The 21,175-nt window shown below is 29.6% G+C and overlaps 1 protein-coding gene and 1 pseudogene across 1 annotated transcript in view; one reads left to right on the top strand and one right to left on the bottom strand.

Annotated features, from left to right (window-relative positions):
• The window catches only part of LOC106689011 (uncharacterized), a 107,664-nt gene extending 87,301 nt beyond the window's left edge, over positions 1 to 20,363 (bottom strand). The window contains exon 1 of the mRNA XM_014433751.3: positions 20,247 to 20,363. The gene's annotated coding sequence lies outside the window, so the exon portion shown is untranslated. The remainder of the gene's footprint in view (positions 1 to 20,246) is intronic.
• Positions 1 to 21,175, top strand: part of LOC106688843 (uncharacterized) — a 56,637-nt pseudogene that overhangs the window by 2,898 nt on the left and 32,564 nt on the right.

The raw sequence follows: 21,175 nt of genomic DNA, 5'->3' as shown, positions 1-21,175 counted from the left end.
AATTTAAAAAAAAAAAAAAAAAAAAAATATCCTTAAACTATATATTCTATGTATATAGTTTTAAAGAAAAATTAAAAATTTTATTATTGTATGCTTCAAAAATTAAGTGGTCGATATTAGAATATCCATAATAATAAATAATACCAAATTGCTGTCGTAAATGAATTGTAAACGAATGTATTCAACGGCATTAAGGTAACAAAGTATAAACATAGGGTGAAGATGACGGACAGCAAATACTTTCATTCAGCTGAAATAAGCACAATATAACATATTACGTTACCTACTCAAGTTAGTAGTATAATAATATAGTATAAAACAATATAGAAATATACTTTGTCCTGACACCATAAACTGATTCATATTTATGTGAATTTTGGACTCGCCTTCAACTGCAAAGGTACTTTGGAAGTTTGTATACGCCTTGTGTTGGCGTCAATAACTGTTTATTATAACTGCCGATTTTTCTGTTTACAAAATATTAATCGTATTTTTAAAAAATCTGGTGGGGGCATCTGCCTTGAGTTGACATGCAGAATGGCCATACGTTCTCTAAATATATCTAAATTTATTACTATGTTATCTAGTTTTCAGGATAGTTATGATATTAATTAAAAAAGGTATGACTATCGCCATAACAATGTGAACAAGAAAACATTTATTTTCTCGGTTTGTAGTTTTTTTTTCGGTTGGCTCTACAGACCAAGTAGACCTTTGGCCGCCCGAACCAGCCTTCTCCACACCTGCCTGTCTTGGACTATTGCTTTCCAGTTTGCTGCATGCAGCTCTTTCTCATCTTTGTTCGTTCCGTCTATCTTTGGTTAGTTATCAAAGTCATTTATACTTTTTATTTACTTATTTTTATTGTCACTAACAATGAGAGATGCTTAATATAAAAATTTTTTTAAAAAGTTTCTTAAAAGTCCTTTAATTTCAACTCTGTCAAACTATTTCAGTGAGGTTAAGACCTAGCTGATTTTAATTTAAATGCAACTTCATTAAACGTTGATATGTCGAGTTTAATTAATATCGTTAGAGACGTTTTGGAAAAAACAATAAAATCAATAATACAAAATGGTCAGTCGATATTAGTGAATCATTCGCTGTTATTAACCTGCTATGTGCCTATTTTAAAAACGAAATTTCGGTTTTGTAAAAGTAATCGTTTCCGAATTAGGTTGTTTACATACATGCACACTCTAAGAATTCTGCGAGACTTGGTTAGTTGAACTCAAAAAACTTGGATTATAAATTTTTCACAGTAGCAATACATTCCCTTACTATATTTATCATATATTAGTAAGTGAAAGTAAACATATATAACATTGATAACTAGAAGTGATTTTATACTTCAGAAATATGGATTAGGTTCTGTACTAAAATGCATTATCATAAACAGAAAAATGTGTAATTGTAATGCACTTCTAATCCCTCTCTCAAGATGAAAATACGTTAGTGCAATAACCAAACGACAAAGTAAGTCATTGGGATTTATTATTAAATCATAATTGGAAAATTAAACATTAATAAGCAATATATTTAAAAAATCGATTTTTTATTGTGATGGAATCGATTGTACCTTTTGTTAGGATTCGATAGTGAAAGCTCATCATGATGGCTTCCTTTAATTTTAACCATCTTAATTTCAACCTTCTTCTTGGCAAACAGTGAATAAAAAAAATATCAAATTTTCTTGTTTTTTTTTCTATTTATTTTTGTAGACAAAAAAAAATTAGAAAGTGTTGAAATAACAGGCAATTTGGTGAACTTTTGTTATTTGGACCCCTATTTCCACTAAATAGGACTGCTATTTCCATACTTTATAAAATATTTAAAGACTACATATTTCAAGTGAAGGTAAAAAAAAATCTTATTTAAGGTATAGTGTACTTTCGACTAAATAATTGAATTGAAATATGGTGAACCGATCAGTAAAAAAATAAAAGAGGTAAATGGAATATGAAATAATGGTTGTCAGTCGAGATGAGAGTTTGAGGCTGTCAACAAGCCCGACCCATTTCTAATAATACTTCAAGGCCCCGAACATAAACATGGAAGCTGACAAGAGTACAGGCAATGTGCAGCTTATTGTTAGCAGCATGGACTGTACTACTCAGATCAACAGGATACGGTGAGACCTGAACTTAAGTAGGCCAGTTGGGCGGACGTCCTTCCCAAGACAATATTCTATTCCTGGTCGTTCCCATTCAGCTATTCCTGGTTCTTAGGTTTATGCAACTGCATTAACATCGCAACTCATCCTTGCAATGGTACCCTTTCACATTTCGACTGCAATATGTGTGAAAGGACACCTTCTGAAGGTGATTAAAGTGAAATTATATGGAGAAATTATTAAAATATGTGTATAACCTTACTGACTACTGTTTAAGTAGGAGGATGGGGAAGGAGAGAAGGAGCTTGTAGTCTTATTTTTATCTCTTACGGAAGGACACATTTTTATGGATTTATGATTTTTTGTCAGGAATTAAATTTTTGTGGAGTTTTAATTTTGGGAACAAGGAAAACCGGGCAATAAGGAAAAACTAACGTCAGGTACCTACGTTCTGCTCCAGATAAACAAAAACAAAATTATGAATCCATGTTTTATACGCCTTCGATCTTGAGAGGGATGGACAACCCTAAGCATGAAACAAATTTAAAAAATATATAAATTGAAGATTATGATTCAAACTTTATTTTCGTTACAAGTGAAAACAAATAATACATGTTATTCAGAATGTTTCATCATTAAATTTCCTAACTGAAAATATGATTTAAAGATTTCAAAACAAGAAAAAAAAATTATAACAAATAAATCAATATTTTTACAACTATGTAAGAAAACATTTTAATTTATTTACTATAACCTACATAATTCTTAAAATTGAAAATTTGAACTTTTTTCCTTGGTGAATGATACCATCCTAACCGTTCTTTGTTAAAAGGTTATTTGCAAGCACAGGAGATCTAAAAGGAAAACATGGAAACCATTTTTCAGCATTCAACATTCAAACATTTTATGAGAAAAAATGAACTGGTTTAGGAGTTCTCAAATTAAGTTTCCTTTTAATTATTTTGTTACTAACGAATGGGTGTTAATGCTTCAATTGAACCAATATTATTCAAGCTTTTTCTGGAAAAGAGATTAATCTGTATTTTAGCTATGAAACTGTAGGTGTTCGAACCGTGCCTTAGAAATTTTGGCGCCCACGGGCTATTACGTCATAAACATCCCTTTCCCTCGCCCCCATAAACAAGTATCTTATTAAATAAAAAAACCTATATAAGTTTAAAGTTGAATTTAAACGTTACGTTCGCTTACATTTTTTATCATTTACTTAAGATCGGCACTGCGTCAGAAAACATATTTTTTGGTTGGTTCGGTAAAAAATATAGTATAAGTAGTTGAATACTCTATAAAATAATATATAAATAATTCAAAGAATATTCAAGTAAAATATTATATGCTAAAGTATAATAAGAAAATTCAAACCACAAAGACAGGCATCTTTAGAACACAAAAACAAATTATATGAAATGCATCACTTCTCACATCACAGTCCAAAAGGACACATCAATCAGGGACGGCACATAACCAAGACCATCCCGAATTTGTTTGGTAGCATTTTGTATTTTAATTATTATTTAGCATCTTTTATGGAGTTTTTGTTATTTTACTTTAATGAATATTATATGAAACCAAATTTCATCCCTCCTCAAATAAAACCCTCGTTTTTGAAACGATCAAAAAGCTTTCTCATACAATGTTATGAATTATTCAAACGTGCAGAACTCATAATTTAACATGCCTTATCCAGGGGAAAGGATTTATTTGCATAGGATACACCTGAATTTGAACTACTTGATAAATTTCCTCGATACTGAGAGCTTTAGTTTTCAATAAATTAAACGTGTTCTTCAGCTCGCTACAGACTTGTCGATTACAAAACTAACAAACCTTTCTACCCGTTTGATATTCGTACAGCAAATTTAAATGTCTTAACAACAGTGTAACTGAGGACTTTGGTATTAGTATTCGCTGTCGTTGATATGTCGATGTGGTGAGTATCATTATAAGTGTCGGGTCCAAGCAAGAGTTCCTTAAGTAATGCTCACATCCCATTAATATTAATGTTACACCGAAGGTGTTTAGGCACTGTAGATGTCTCTATTACGTCCTTGCTATTCGGGAGTTTAATATCCATTGGTAGATGGTTACAAAGGGTAATTGGGAAAAAAATTTGGGAATATTTATATTTTAAGTGTTGGATCCAAATCTGTGAACTGAGTAATTAAACCTAAATAATTAAAATAAGACTAATCTTGATAATTCTAAGAAAATTATTTCTTGGTTTGGCTGTTTGGTCTTCTTCATGAGGTGAAGTAAAAATATTTTCAGACAGAATCTTTTTCCGAATATAATTTTTATTATTAACTAAAGGTTTCGTTAATAATACTGTTACTTTGGAAGATCAGGGCTAAATCTAAAGTCTTGGAGGGGGATTTAGGTAGAAGAACAATTTTGGAATTTTTTTAAATTTATTACTTCCGTACTTTCATATCCATACCTTTAAGTTCATATCCAAATCATCTAATTATAGGGAGGGTTCCCCCCATAATTAGATGATTTCGATTTCAATAGTATACAGTTGAATTCTTGGACCAAAATCCTCATATACAAATATAGACGTGTAGATATAAATATTTATTTATCTTATTTATTTATAATTTAGAGTAGAAAATATGAGATAAGGGAAAATATTACTAAATATGCGAAAAGGCAAACTCAAAATAAATAATAATAAATATAAACAAGTACCCAAAATTCTTGGAATAGGATCAATCAGTCTTTATAAAATAACCATCATTGTAAAAAAAAGTCATTATAATTGTTTTTAACTTGGATTACCTATCCGCCTCCAGCCTCCGTAGTTCCGTTTGAAGTTTTGCTGGTAAGAAGTAATATCATTTTTCGATTTGCATATTTTGGGTTTTTTAGCGCACAAAAATCCGGCCTCTACTTATGAGACTTAGCGGAATGTACTTTAAAAGATGTTTTCAGTAGCGTTGCTGTATTGGGAGAGAAAGGTGACAAATTCTTAATTTTCAAAAACCAGAGGCCTGAGTAGAATTTTCAGAAATTTGACCTGCACCTAAACATTTCTAATAACTTAATATCTATAAACTTAAATTTTAGATATAATAACACGTATGATTAAAGTTTTGCTATACTTTTGAGTTTTAAGTGAACTCTCAAATTTTCAGTTTATTAAACATTTTGAGCTTAAAAATTATTGAAGAGAATGCCCCCTCTACTCCTCTCTCCCATGCCATTTTCCCCGTAACGATGTCCCTCAATACCTTACACACCATCAGATCCACCTCCCGTAAATGACCTTTGCAGATGCTGGGACAGTGCACCACACCGACTGCTTCCAACGTGCAAGTAGGCTCAGTGCCCATTTAGTCATCGCTATTCTTCGCCTCGTCTACCCTTGCTGCCAAACCAGCCTGTCTCTTGGCAACCGCCATTATGACATTGGACCGAGGATCGCGATTGGAGGAGAGTCAAGGAGTGCACATTGGGCGCAGTGTGGGCTACCAGTGGGTGTTTTAGAAAGTGGTGCAAGGTGGACGTTGCAGGCGTATCTCGGGGTCGAAGAACTGCAATGTCTTTAACAACCCACAAAATGAATAATTGCAATCGTTCCATTGTTGGTTTCTGCGAGTAGCTTTAATAGCTTTGAAAGAGTTAATGAAGAAACAATACTTGTATACTTGTAAAACCACAACGAAAGAAGTTAGGTTTTACATATTTTATTTCTTGTTGAAATAAATAAATAAATCGATAAAATAAAAAAATGTTGAATTAAGTTTCCATCCAGTTACAGGTTCTACCGATTTGGTCCATACATAACATTCAAAATTATACTTTGAAAGAAACAATTAAAAAAAATATTTTATCCATAAAAACTTCAATGTCCCGTGTGTTGCCGATTTGGCCAGAACCTTATATCAATTCTTCCATAACGAACTTCTTCAATGATGATCCTTATTGGCGTCTGAAAAGAAAGATCTACTCTAGAATGGTTATTGCAGTTCTACCAATGGGCAGACTCTCCATAAAACTGTGTCATGTCATAGTAATATGGCATTTCATTTCAACATTAAACTAGCGTATTGTCATTTAGAGAGCGGGGAGGGTGGTAAAAACTGGACAAAATTTACATATTTAAATACTGTGAGGCGGTGTGGAGACATTCTCAATAACCTTCCAGTTTAAGGGTTTGTGCTTACTTTTCCGATCGGGTGAACAGTCAAGATCAAAAACAAAAAGTCGTAAAATACAGGAATTACATGTTTAGGCGGGAATATGCATGGATGTGGCAGTAATTTTGTCTACAAAATCGACCAACCGGAAGTGCCACTTTGTATAATCGATTTTACATTTTGTTTTTAGTATTTTCTACAAAAACGTCTCTAACGATTTTTACTAAACTGCATATGCCAATGTAAAAAAAATATATTATTAATATTACCTAGATCATATCTTCATTAAAATAGTCTGTCTGACATAGTCGAATTTTCAGAAAATCATCTTCTAACGTATCTTTAATTTGAAAAGCTGTTACAAGTACGACATCAAACAAATAAAATAATAAAATAAATATAAGCATAAAGAAATAAGATATACATGGAGTTCAAGACCAGGGGGTATTTTATACCATTAAATAAGAACGAACTAACACAGGAAACGGAGGAAAAAAACAAGTTATGAAAGAATTTTGATAATTAAATAAAGGAGAAAATGACTTTTACCCGACCTGCCAAGACATGTCTTCAGACAGTCTGGGAAATGTCTGGTATTTTTTTTTATGCTAGATTAATTTTTTTCTCTTAAGGGTATTTTAAAGAAACATATTTAAACCATACAGTCTAATTTAATCGTTAATATTAGCAAGATCGATTTGGAATGAAATATTATCCCTTTGTTTTACGTCGAAAATATAACTAGGGAGAATAGCTCGATTTTGTTTTTGTTTAAAGGTAAAGTCAATGTATTCTAGAGACGAGAACAACACGTGAAAACAATAGGCCTTTGACAGAGAACATATGTGAACTACTCCACAGTTCTGCCACGTCCGACAAACACGATCCTTCTTGCCTTCCTCTCTTCAGGAATGTCCTTCAGTTCCTGAGGCGCCAGAATGTCAACAAGTCACTTGATGATGTCTTTCTTTCGTGCCGTTCCGAACGTGTCATTTGCTTGGTTGCTCCAGACCTCACCTTCAATGATATGATTATTGCGTAGGATTAGAACCCGTTTCTTCTAGGTTGGAAGTTGCCATTTTGAGAGTTCCATAAAATGTCGCAATAATTAATTAATTATGAAAGAATTAATTATGTTACTCTCTCTAATCAGACAAATAAATAATGTGTTTGTCTATTTATTTTATATATTCTTGTTTGAGAGTGGTTTAGTTTATTCTTAATTTAAAACAAATTTGATCCTTTTTTTTCCCTCAACTTTATTCTTTACAACTTTTCCAACGTTTCTACCCTCAGGCCATTCTCAAGGATACCTTCATATTGATGTCATTTCCTTTTTCAAATCTTAAAAATGCCTTTACCTAATTGCCTTTGTCCCATATAACCTTTTCTAAATAATTTTTTCCTAGATTTAAACCTTTTATAAAACACTTTTCTTCCTTCCTTCCTTCACATTTGCAACTTAAAACAGAACCTTTCTGTATAAAAGGTATATTTAAGTTATAATACCTGTTCAAATAGGTCTTCAAATTATCCGTTTCTCGTCATTCTCCTATGACTTTATGTTAATATTATTTTTTCTAAACTTTTTGGGTTTTCAACGATATGTGATACATCTATATTACTACTCTTATTTCCAGAAATGGGTTTTTAATCTAGTAAAAATATTTTTCCTCTCATCTCCTTTTGTTGATCATCAAATCTTTTCATAGTTTACATTTGTCCGTTTTTGATTATATGTTACCGTAATATATGCAAATCACTTTAAATAAATAAAATTAATGTTTTTTAGAGGAAGATTTTAGGAATTTATTGGACCAATTTGATCAAAATCGTAAAAGCTGTTTTTGAGAAAATTGAGGTAAAAGCTTAATTCGTCGTCTTCTTTTTATTCTAACCATTCAACTTATTTTTGGCAAACAGTGAGTAAAAAAGAAAAATAATTTATTTTTTAAGAATGCCTTTCCTCCACTTTCTCAGAAACTCTTCACTTATTTTTTTTATGATCGGATTAAAATTAAATTTTTTTTTGCATAATCCACCTACCTTAACCTTACACTCTCAACGTCTATTTTTGGTTTTAATGTCATTTCGACTGTCTCTTTTCACAGATACTGAGTTTGTATAAACACACGAGCACAACCGGTTCATGAACCACCCATTGATGATAGCACATTGACTCATCCTGGAATGTCTCAGGACTATTTTTGTTTCACGCCATTCATGATCTATTTTACGAAGAAAGGTTACGGAATGATGACGAGATTCCTCAAAAAAATCACCCTTAATATTAAGTACAATGTAGATTATTAACCTTCACAAAGAAAGTCGTAGATTATTTCGGTTTTGAAATACTGAAGATGCGGTTAGAGGTTGGGTGTCCCAGGACGACTTCCTGACCGCAGAGTTGATCCACGAAATAGAAGATGAAAGTATTACTCATAGAGGTTTCGATACTTTTCAGAAAAATAACTATCAACTATTTTACTTTATAATATCATTTTTTTTAATTCATAAAATGCTTATAACAAACTAAATTAATGTTATTATTTTTTATCTGTATAAAGAATAAACTTAAGCTGCACCGATCCTATTAGAACTCAACTATATTCTAGGTATGAAGACATGAAGGGTAAGTGGCTCATACATGGTCAGTCAGAATGACAGTAAAACCAAAGATGGACGTTCAGACTGATGGATTTCCGAGAAAATTCTTAAGTCCAGTCATTCATTTGTGGAGGTCACGAGTGTATTGCTTCATGTCATGCGTTTGATTTATTTTTGCAGGCAAATGTTAAAATAATGGGCAAACAAGCATTCTGTTTATAACGAATCTAAAGAAACTTTGCACGAAATTTTTGCAATACCGGATCTCATAAGCAAATAAATGTCAGTTGGACAGATAGTGTATATGTCTTCGCCATTGAATCAGTCTAGCTTTTGAAAGATGATTGTTTATACTGAAAGTTTGAGGGTCTCCTTACCTGAATTTTGTTGAATATTCTATATTTTCAGAATCGATATGTGATCAACAATCGAATATTTTAATCTCTAATAGGTAGAACGACTGTTGTACCTAGAAACTAATTCTTCTTTTAATATGAAAAATAAAAATTATGTTAATTTTTAATTAAGATCCATGAGAAAATGCTGAGAATTAGGAAAATGATTTTAATCGTTTATATTATTGTTCAATTTGTAAAAATATCTGCTTACCGTCTATATAATTTTAAAAAAAAAAATAAATAAAGTCGTAAGGGGATACATTATTTTAAAACATATAGAAACTAAGCTGTACCATTTTTTTTCTTCAAATATTTGTTCCTTTCAACTAAAAGAATAAAAAATAGAAAGAAAGATATTTTATTTGTATTCACTGTTTGCCAGAGAGTTAGATGATTAAAAAAGAAGACCGAAAACCAAGCTTTCACCTCCCGACCCTGATGCAGTAACATGCACAATCGATTCCATGTTGATTATTAGGTGTGTTACATCAACCACTTATTTATGAAGCGTGCGCAGTAAAGACTTGGGAGAAAAAATCGTACTGCGCATGCTCTGTACAGTTCTTGACAGTTAAAGGTGGTCGTCGGAACAGACTTATTACTGTTAATTTTTCCAGCTACTTATTATACAATAATTAATCCTAACTACTAAATCTATTATTTGGCTATTCAACCATCTTGGAAGAATTCTGAGAAATAGATAAGAATTACATATTTTATTTTCTATGCTAATCCAATCGTTTATTAGATAATGAATCGTTCTTGTATATAAAATGACTAATAGTTAGCAGAATTTTTACTGTTTTTAAATTCTTGAATTTTCCAATCGGTAGGTTAATCTTTAATGTTATGATTATATTTATATTACTTAATAAACTGTTATTATTACTTTTTTAAAATAATAAATAAATCTGTTAGTAGTGGTGCCAACAATTTACAAATACAATGTAGCCGCCGCGATAATAACCTTATAATATTTACGAGGTGAACGGTATACAATTATGCTGTATAGTATAAAAATAAAAATAAATAAATTTGTTATAAAGTATAGTTGAAAATTTCTAATCGCGCCTATATATGTATTTCGGAAAATAACTCTAACTTATTGGTAATAACAAATAAAACTATAACCAAATATTTTATTAGTATAACTTGAAATAATTTTTGATCATCTTTTACGAATTTGTTTGATCTTGTCGAGCATAGATCAAATTTCTCCATCACACTATGACATCTAATTTATAACATAAGATTAGTGAGAAATAATTATAATGAAGTGAAGAACAGATACCAGATTGAGTACACAGCTTGAATGTGCATTATGTGGCAACGTATTCAAGATACAGCTCGTAGCTTGTACGAAGTCTATTATGGATAGGCCATTACCTCATCAAGTGTAGAATTATTCATAAGAGGCAATTATCTTTGAATAGGAGGCGATATAAATCTTGTAAAGACTTTCGATTCGAATAGCAATCACCTGTTCAAGCTTGCTATCAAGCCAACCTTCAAGCCCGCTCTATTAAATTGGTTTAATTTCTTTAAAGAATGCAGCTTTCAGGTTGGAAAATCATTTAGTGTTCCAAAATTCAGGCATAGGAATATAGCATTTATTTAGAATATAAACTAACATGCTTTGATCTATTAATAATTTAATTTTTTTTTAATATTTAATTATTGATATTTACATAAAAATATATCTAATAAATTTGATTTAAGATCAAAATGGAGTGATACAGGCATTTACCCCTTTTTAGCACTCTAATGACGTTTTTACATTAGCAGGTAACGTGGCTATCTTCTTTTAAGGTGACTCGGAGGATTGTCAGGAATGGCAGAGGAAGCAAGGTTAGAAATTAATGGGTTTAGGTGGTTAGCAAGTTTATAATGGAAGGAATAAATAAAGAATAAAAAAAAATTTTGACAAGTGAACTCAACTATTGAAGGTCCAAAGGTTCACTCATAAAGTTCATTTACTTGAAAGTCAAACTGTTAGTGATATAAGAAGCGTAAGGAAAGGAATGCGCCATCCAAAAATTCCTGGACTCAAGGTCAGGTAGGCGTTGATGGGCCTACCACAATTTCCATAACGAAGACATAATTTAGTCTGCAGCTCCAAATTAAGTTTTGTGCCCATACCTCCAAGAAGTGACTCGAATTATTTCCATTTTACACTAATTTCGTAGGGTTAGTACAAGAGCCCAAGAGGAGAAAAAATGCAGTTATTTCTCCCCAATTTTTGATTACTTTAATGAAAACTATGTAAAATTAATAGTCAAAATTGATGAGTCTGCCAAGTATAGGTAGGGGGAATAAAGAATGGCGGCTGTATCAGAGCGATAAAAAAAACTAAATTTTCATTCGAAGCTCTATCTTAAAAAGTAGGAACGACACAAGAAAACCTAACAGAGCGCCATTTAAAAAAGAGTAAATTTGCTAAAATGTCAGCCCTAATAGAGTTATTTACGTTAAATAGTTTTCGAGATATAGCTTTTTAAAAAGCATTATTTCATAAAAATGTTGTATGGGACGTACTGCAACATCAATAGTTAGTGAATTTATTTTGAAAAATTTATATCTCAAATACAGATGTCTATTAGCACTTAAATAAATGCTAGTTTAATGAGCTATAAAGCAGTTTATGATGTTTATCTTCGTAGGAGTAATAGTTTACATGAAATTTGCTAAAATAAATTGATTTATAGTTGTTCGGACAAATTTTCATTTGCCAAATTCATATTCATATGTGAATATCATAAAAACTACTACCCCTACGAAGATAAGTATCATAAACTACTTTATAGTAAGTTAAATTTCCTTTATTATGAGTGTTGGCAGACATATGTGCGTCTTATGGGTCTAGAGATATGTTTTTTCGAAAATCCAACATTTTATACGAACAACTAGAAATTAAAATTTTGTGATTTTTTTTTTATAGTATATTTTTTTATTCACTATTTTGTAGTATATTTAACTAGCTTTAATTTGAGCGCTGGCAGACATCTGTACGTTCAATGGTTTCTAAAATCAAGTTTTTCATAAATCAAACTTATTGTCCGAACAACTATAAATCAATTTATTTTAGCAAATATGAAAACTACTATTCCTACGAAGGTAAAGGTCATAAACTTCTTTATAGTCCATTAAATTAGCTTTAATTTGAGTGCTAATAGACATCTGTACGTCACATAGTTCCTGAGATATAGAATTCTCAAAATAAATTAACTAACAACTAATCTTTCAGTAGATTTTTAAGAAATTACCTCTTTTAGGGCTAATATTTCAGCAAATTTACTCTTCTTTAAATAATGTTCTCTTAGAGTTTCTAGTGTTGTTGGTAGTTTTTAAGATATAGAGCTCTGAATGAAAAATTAGTGTTTTTTTAAGGTTTTGAAACAGCCGCCATTTTTTATTCGCCTACCTATACTTGGCAGACTCATCAATTTTGACTAGTAATTATACCTAGTTTTCATTAAATAATAAAAAATTGGGGTTAGATAACTGCTTTTTTTTCTTCCCGGCTCTTGTACTAGGTGGTAAGCGCCCAGCGCACCAGAATTTTAAAAATATTTTACAATTATAATCAGTTGTTTTTTAAGTATTACACAAGATCAGGAGGTCAGTTGAGCCTGGAGCTCTTTTGAAACCGACGACTGGTGAACTATGCCTTTTTTTATTGCAATATCTTTCCTAATACTTGCCTTGAAGAGCGTATATTTGGTCAATACATAAACAGCTTTACGTGAATATGAATTGATAGTCGCCCGTACTCAAAGGCATTATAACCAGCCATTTAAACATGTTGAAAGGTGTGAACTTTCTTGATACATATCATTTAGAATATTATTTCTTTTAAAAATAAGGTTCTTTACTCTAGATACAAATTTTCGTTGTTTAACTAAAATATTGATTGATGATTCTACTTATAAACTCATCACAGGACAGCCCGTATCAAAATTCGATTTTGAAATCGATATTTTTAAAACAAGTGGAAACTCGAATTTCCGTTCTCATTCCAGTTTCTAATTCCAGCCGAGAGGGCATAAGTTATTTTTAACTAGTATAAACAATTTTCTTGACGTGAGACTGTTTTTTTTATTTGTTATTATCTTCCTTTATGGCGCATATGTAGGTATATGTATTATGTTCCTATATGTACGCATATGTAGGTACGTCATTGCAATATATTCTTGATAATCTCATAGATTCCATTATCATTTTAACATTGTTATTGTCCTAAATTGAATTGTTCCTTTAAAAGAGGATAATTTATTATCATTTATTTTGTCATTCACTATCTAGCATTTTAAGACCATATGAAAAATTTTAGTTAGACGTTTTACGTAATTTGGCAGAAGTTTTAAAGTTGTAAATTAATTTTTTTTTTATTTTCTCTTAATTTCGAATTATAGTTATTAGGAAAAAATGAATAAATGTAATAAAAACATACTTTGATTAAATCATTTTTCAAAAGATAAGATCAGAATTTTTGAATTAAAGATATCGAAGAAACTAGTATATACTTTTACGTCACAGTCATACACGGTTATGAGTCTCAATTCAGAAATATTGCCATATTATAGTTAACAATGGATGCCAAAATAATGCAATATTAAAAAAGGCAAAAAAAAAAAACAGCCATTGAATCCCAAAAGATTAACAATTTCCAAATAGTCTAATTAGTAGGAAACATTACCAAGCAAATATACTGTCCATATCATTCATCCATACGTTACTGAACATTTTGATAAGAAATATATTTTCGAAGTAACCTATATTTTTATAGTGATTATAAGATGTAATTTTTAATTAACTAACTAGATATTTACGTATCTAACATACGTAATTCATACTTTTTTATACAAACTAAATTTTCTTTAAAGCTTTAATATATTGAGGAAGAAATAAAACAACAATATTATGTAGTAACAAATATTTTTCCAAAATAAATCAGACACAAATTTAATAATGGAATCACGAAATTTTGGATACATATTTGATGACTTTTTTCCATAATGGTGGAGTGAAAATGAATTAAATTTGTATTTTTTTGGTCAGGACCTTAATTGAATTTTATTTAAGAGGGTTTTCAGTTGTAGAAGTGTGTCCATTAAGAGTGGTTTTACTGTAATTAACATTTTTTTTTTTCATCAATTGAGTGGAAAAATTCATGATTGCTTAGAAGTATAATAGAAAAGAGGAGAACGAGATAATGGGAGGATTTATGGGGTCGTCCTAATATCAGTGGGACAATCGATTTATGTCCCTCTATTCAAATATCTAAGAAGCAGTGTCTTAAGAAAGCTTTATATAACAGATCTAGTAGCTTCAATAGTTATTTGTTTTTTTTTAATCTAATATAAACTAGATACTGAGACGTGGTTGTTTATAATGGTTTCGTGACACTAAGGCAGGATTCAATGAAGGGGAAAGTTTAGATCCTTTTATCTACAGATCTTCTCAGTGGATCTTTTGAATCCAAAAAGAACCTTAAATTTTTTTGGAATTATTGTACTAGAAACTGTTATTGAGTTATTAAAAATTAAAGTAAAAAGAAATTTGTCTCTGAGTTCTTGGTGTCAATTTCTTCTGTGTCACTAAAAAAATGGGTTTACCAGAGAAAAATTAATTTTGTAAAACCGAAAAAATTGAACGATATTTCAGGTTTTACGCAAAACTAATTCACTATTTTTTATATATACTAAATAAATCCAGATGTATGAGCCTGACTGAATAGCTTTGATTTACTAGTCGATAAAATTTGCTAAAAATTGAAACCAAAATGAGCTCTGTAAAATAAATATTCTCTATGATACAGCTCTTCAAATTTTGACTTAATACTCTCTTATTTTGTGAAAGATTGTCAAAACTATTCGTTCAACCAGAACCATCAGGTAGAAAAATTTGAAGTAACTTTAATTATTTCCGGAAGATTATTGATTGACCGTGTGTATAGATGAATGGAATATGGTCCGGGTGCGGTCAAAAATTGTTTCCTTTTAATAAAATAAAAAAATAAAATTATTTATAAATAATAAAATTATTTCCGTTTCAGCCCATGAGCAAATTCTTAGTTTCTATGATTCCTTAATAAAATTATGGATAACTAAAAATATAAGTAATAATAATAATAATAGCTAATTAAATTTTTTATATTAGTTTAATAAAATAATAAAAAAATAATAATTTGCTAGTATATAAATTAATATTATACTATTATACACAACTTATACATAATATTATACATATTATACACTTACTCCTTTTTGAAACTAAATCACTCTTAAAAATACACAAGCTAATATACACTTAAAAATATAATCTTTTATTATTTTTTCATAATTGAGCTAAACTAAATTAGAAGCAAATCCTCAATAACCAGGTATTTTAAAAACCCACAAAATGTTTGTCACTTTTTCATTTTTCTTTTACACTTAGTTGAGACTGAGACTTTCATTGTTTGACTGTGCACTCTGTTGAATTAATTATTTATTCCTGTTTTTCAAAAGGAGGTGGAATTCCTTAATTTCTTAATCTAGTTAGGAGCTCGGCATATTTTTAGTTTAAATTTTTAGAATTTATTGCATAATTTGGCTTTTAAGCTGCCGTCATCTTCATCTTGCACCACAGTATCTTTTAATATTACCCCCTTATTCCTGTCGGATGTAATCCTGTAACAGATCCGTTACTTAGGACTACATCTGGACAAACGACTGACATGGAATTCTCATACAAGACTGAAAAGACTGCTCGTCGATTCTGACTATTACAACATTTACTAGACAAACGGTCTAAACTTCCAATCCATTACAAAAGACTAATCTACATGACCTATCTGGACATACGGAGTTGAGCTATGGGGCTCCACTAAACGATCGAATTCCTCCCGAATCAAATCCTTACAGTCCAAAATCCTTAATGCTCTTTACTTTTTCATCAGGACCTCAATGTCCCATATGTTGCCGATTTGGCCAGAACTAGATACCAATCCTTCCATGAAAAACTTCCCAACCACCCAAACCAACTCGTTTTTAACCTAGGTTCTCCTTCATTAGCTAATAATCCTCCTAGGCGTCTGAAAAGAAGATGTCCTCGAGATCTTTTCCTCTATATATATTTTTGGAGCTCTATCAATGGGTAGATTCTCCACATGTTTGTATCATGTCATTATTATATCACTTACAGCAAATTTACTTTATATATATACAGTTGTAAATAACAACAAATAAATTATTTAAAAAAAAAGCTTTATTCATGGCTACTATAACTTTTTTTTATACACCATTTTAATATCTTGAAAATCAAAATCATGTTTTGTTTTTTTCTGCATGGTATACTAATGCTATTTTTTTTATTATATTTATTTTTACAGTCATTTCATTCGGGCAGAATTTTTTTTTTAAATCATTTTTTAATTTTACCCATCGCTCATTGAGAGTTCGTCCTTATTCGTTCTAGAAATAGACATTTACCCCAAAACTACTGGCATCATCTGTTACGAGTGCTGAATAAGCACACTAAATGAAAAAAAAAAATCCTTTACCATTTACCTTTTTATGTTAACATAGGCGTCCTAATAAAGAACGTGTTTAACAACTCATTTTCCCTAATTTTCCCACTCAGTTTCTTTTCATTTTGATATTGTTACAAGGTATGTAAAAAAATGATTTCATTGCGATCATCATTTATGATCAGTTTTAAAAATGTATCGACATCTCACGTTTTCCGCAAAGATTCAAGGAATAGGTCAGTCACTCTTAGTTGTTTTTCTATTACACTATCATTAGACTTCTTACGTTCATATCTGCGTGAGTTTTCACTGTAGGCAGATTGCATAATCGAGAAATTATGAACTCTGTCCCTTCATTCATTCCACGATAATGATTTATATTTATTTTTTAATTCATTACTTAATTTATTTATTTTGATAGTCTACAGTTATAAACATTATCTAATACCTCTATTGTCTCTTCTGATTAAAATAATATTTCAAAAATTTGACATTACCTACTATTAAGAGATATCAACTGTAAACAAAACAACAAAATTAGATTCTAATATCTAAATCCCTTAATAGCATATAGATTTGTTAGTATTTAAACCTGAATCAAGAGCATTTTTTAATTAAATTGTTTGAAATCACCGCGTGAAATAAACAAAAAAAATAAATAAATAAAGAGAACAAAACAAAAAATTTATTAAATAGTAAATTACTTAAAAATTGATATTTATTAATTATATTAGAATTTTAATGCATCTTTTTAACGATTTAGGTATATACATTTCGAAATAAATAAAACCTATATCTGCAAATAATTTTATAATTTACTTAATAATTATACCTTACTTAATACAAGAATACATTTTTGGTGGTTCAAGTTAATTGATTTAAAAAAGTAACGAATGAGTTCTTTTTTAAACGCTTATAACTCCTAAACCGTGCGTACAAGCGAAAAAGTTAGAGTAAAACAATATTGCGTCAATGATTACCGTAACTTAAAAATTTGGTCAAATGGTATGTTCGTAAACCAACTGCTTCGGTTGTTCCTGATCTTCCAATACTGTTCAAACTCCTATGAAGTCCATCTGCAACTAGAACTCGTTTATGACAATACCACTTTACTATATTTTAAGTTATGGGCAATCATTGGACGCAGAATTTAATGTTCCTTAATTTGTTTTATTATAAATTTTTCTCTAGAATGTATCGTTTATGACTTATAGGCGGAAAAAAAACTAATTCGTTACTTTATATAGCTAATTATCGTTTTAGGATAGCAAAAAATGAGTTTATTTGTTTAAAGTGGACTCATATATAGTACTGCACCTCAGTTTTTGGCAAAATTTGAAAAACATTTATAGTTTTTTTTGCGATATTAATTAATACTTATTAATTTATGATATTCATTCGACCTAGAATTCAGTGCTCTTTTATATTATCATACCATAACATTTTTTTTAGGATGCACCATTAAGGAGTCAGGACATTAGTGAAAAAAAAAAATTCGTTACTTTATTAAATTAGTTAGCTAATTAGGAAGAGTTTTAGGATAGCCCGAAATGCGTATTTTATGAAATAGATTTTAAGCACCTAGCTTCTGCAGTACAAATCTTGAATAATAAATTTCTTTAATACTTGTCAATAAAACACCAGCCTATTATTATCTCTGTTAAAAGATTATCTATTTTTGACCAAGAGGAGAGTGCATAAAAATGGCTATGAAAAATAAAATGAAATTTTATAAGTAATTACCTTTTTTATTGATGCCTTGATTACTTACTATAAACAGATTACTTGCGTTTGAAGTTCACCGGTGTCAAGTAAGTCTACATTAATAATTCAGAATGACGTTAGAGCCAAAAATGTCACGGTTGTTTTATCGTGAGTTCTGATTTCTTTTGAAAGAAGAAAGTTCCTAGTTAACCATTCTGTCCTTGTAAGTTTTACTCGATTCACACTTTAATGGGGTTGGTAGATCAGAGAAAATATACTTCGAAAGAATCAAAAACGTGTTTTGTTTTTTTTAAATATTCAGAAAAAAAATATTTTTCTTCAGGTCGAAAGATAAAAACTTTTTGTTCTTCGAATATTTAAATTTAAAAGTATAACTTAAACTTGAAGTGAAATTAATGGTTTGTAAGTAGAAGTACCAAATACTGCAGAAATGATATAATAATATACAAAATTACAATGAATTATAATTCAACAAGCTGCATTTTTTAAAATCAGTCCAATAACATGGATTGGGTTTGAAAAAGAAAGTTTTAGATACTGATAGTTATTCAATTTATGAATAAACAGTATATGATGGGTTTTTTTTTTTTTTTATGAGTATATTTGTATTAATCCATTTGTCCTGACATATTACTTAAAGTAATTATTTGAGGTGAATTGTTACTCAAAAAATTGTTTTCGTGATTTTCTTCTTTGAAAATCTCTATTTGATCAGCCATTTAGTGCTACGGTAAAATTTTTTTAAAAAAATAGATTCTGTTTAATTATTTAATTTTTTTTAAAGATTTATAAATTATAATTATACAATATATTTTAAAATAAAATTATCATTTGTATTAAAATCTCAAGGTGGCTTCAACTCATTCTTCATTTAAAATATGACAAAATCAATTTTTGTATTTTCTAGCATTGTAGCTAATTAATAATTCAATTAATCATTATAAAGTATTATTAAATTTAAAATAATACTTAACATTAACACTTGTTAGATACAGTCGTTTCTTTTTCAATTACTTCATTACATTTATTGATAATAATTTTAGTTGTCTTTATGGTTATGTGTTAATAATATTTAAAATTTGATAATTCAAACCGCTCTCTTGATTTAGTTTGTGAAGTAGAAGCAATTTTGTAATTTTTCTGATACTTATTCGTATTTTTATCACGTTTTATTTTTTATTATTGTCTAGATTAATTTTTTCAGCACGGAAATACAATGCCAGTTAAATATATTTATTTTCTGAGTGAAATAATTACCCAAAACAATTATGTTTTGTCTGTTTACTAAATTAATAATGTTGATTTAATTTTTTTTTTTTGTTAGTATCCTTTGCACTGTAAACTGAAAATGAAGTTATGTGATTGTGCTCAAATCAATTTAGCTATTCAGAGAATCTAATCAAAAGTAAAGGAAATATGTGCTCTGTACACTAATTTGTCATTTTCAAGTTTGGAACTAATTACTGATAAGATTTCTCGAGTATTCTTGAATGAATAGCGTTTGAATCTTCAGAAGTACTTCAATTTTAGATTGGTAAAGCAAATACAAACATTCATAAAGATGATTCTAGTGACAAATGTAAACATAAAGTAACAATCTCTCCACTAGGAATTTCAATTAGAAAAAGATTACTGTAGATTTTTTTTTTTTTTCAATTTCAGCTTTATGACGTTAGAATATGGTTATTACTTTAAAGTCATGCTTATATGCAGTGTGATATTATTTTTTAACTTACTTATTATGATGATATGCCCTTATATATGGACAGCTGTGGATGTAGTCAAGAGACACTAAGACCCATAACCTGCTTGAGCGGAGCAGCGCACAGCACTGCCTTGGGCAGCTACCAGCGCTAAATTAAAGTCTATCCCGGCTATAGTTGGCCGCTTTTTAATTTCACTATTGCCCTCTTCGAGAACTCTGGTCAGAAGTTATGCTGAAGATTGGCCAGGAAGTTAGAAGAGTTGCCGATGAAAATTCGAATTTTTCAAAAACTGAACAACTTTATATTAACGTATTGAAAGAGGATATACCAGTTGATCCAAGTTCATTCTTTCTAATATTCAGATAGATAATGTCCATATAATATGGTTATATATAGGGATACTTACCTAGGGTCATAATTTACTGTTTAATATATATATATCTTTTATATAACAATGGGAAGAATCTCTCCTGACAGTACCATTATTTCTTAACAGTATATATTTTTATAGTTAAAATATTAAATAATTATTGAAAACAATTATAATTTATTGATTTATGATCAATGGTCCATCATAATATATCTGTTTTCTTGTTTTTTATATCTGATAAAACCGATTCAGAACAGAACATGATGCTGGATTACATTTATATATAAAAAAAAAAAAAAATAATAATAAATTAATGGAGGGATACATTTCTATATAATCTATTAAAATGAAACTATACAGATTTGTTTTCTAATTAGTGTTTATTTCAATCAAAATAACAAGAAAAAAAATTAATTTTGGGTTTTATTCAAAAGAAATTATTCGGAATAATTATTTAATTTTAACAATAATCTAAAAAGTAATAAAAAATTGTCAAAATTTAAAATAGTAATTAAAAAATTGTCAAAATTACTAATTGCTTAAAATAATATCATAAATTACAAAAATAATTTACATCTGAAGCTGCATA

The sequence above is a fragment of the Halyomorpha halys genome, unplaced genomic scaffold (assembly GCF_000696795.3).
Source record: "Halyomorpha halys isolate HHAL.00 unplaced genomic scaffold, Hhal_1.1 Scaffold45.1, whole genome shotgun sequence".
In the NCBI taxonomy this organism is placed as follows: domain Eukaryota; kingdom Metazoa; phylum Arthropoda; class Insecta; order Hemiptera; family Pentatomidae; genus Halyomorpha; species Halyomorpha halys.
The sequence above is the reverse complement of the archived record's forward strand: the minus strand, read 5'-3'. Positions and strand labels throughout refer to the sequence as shown.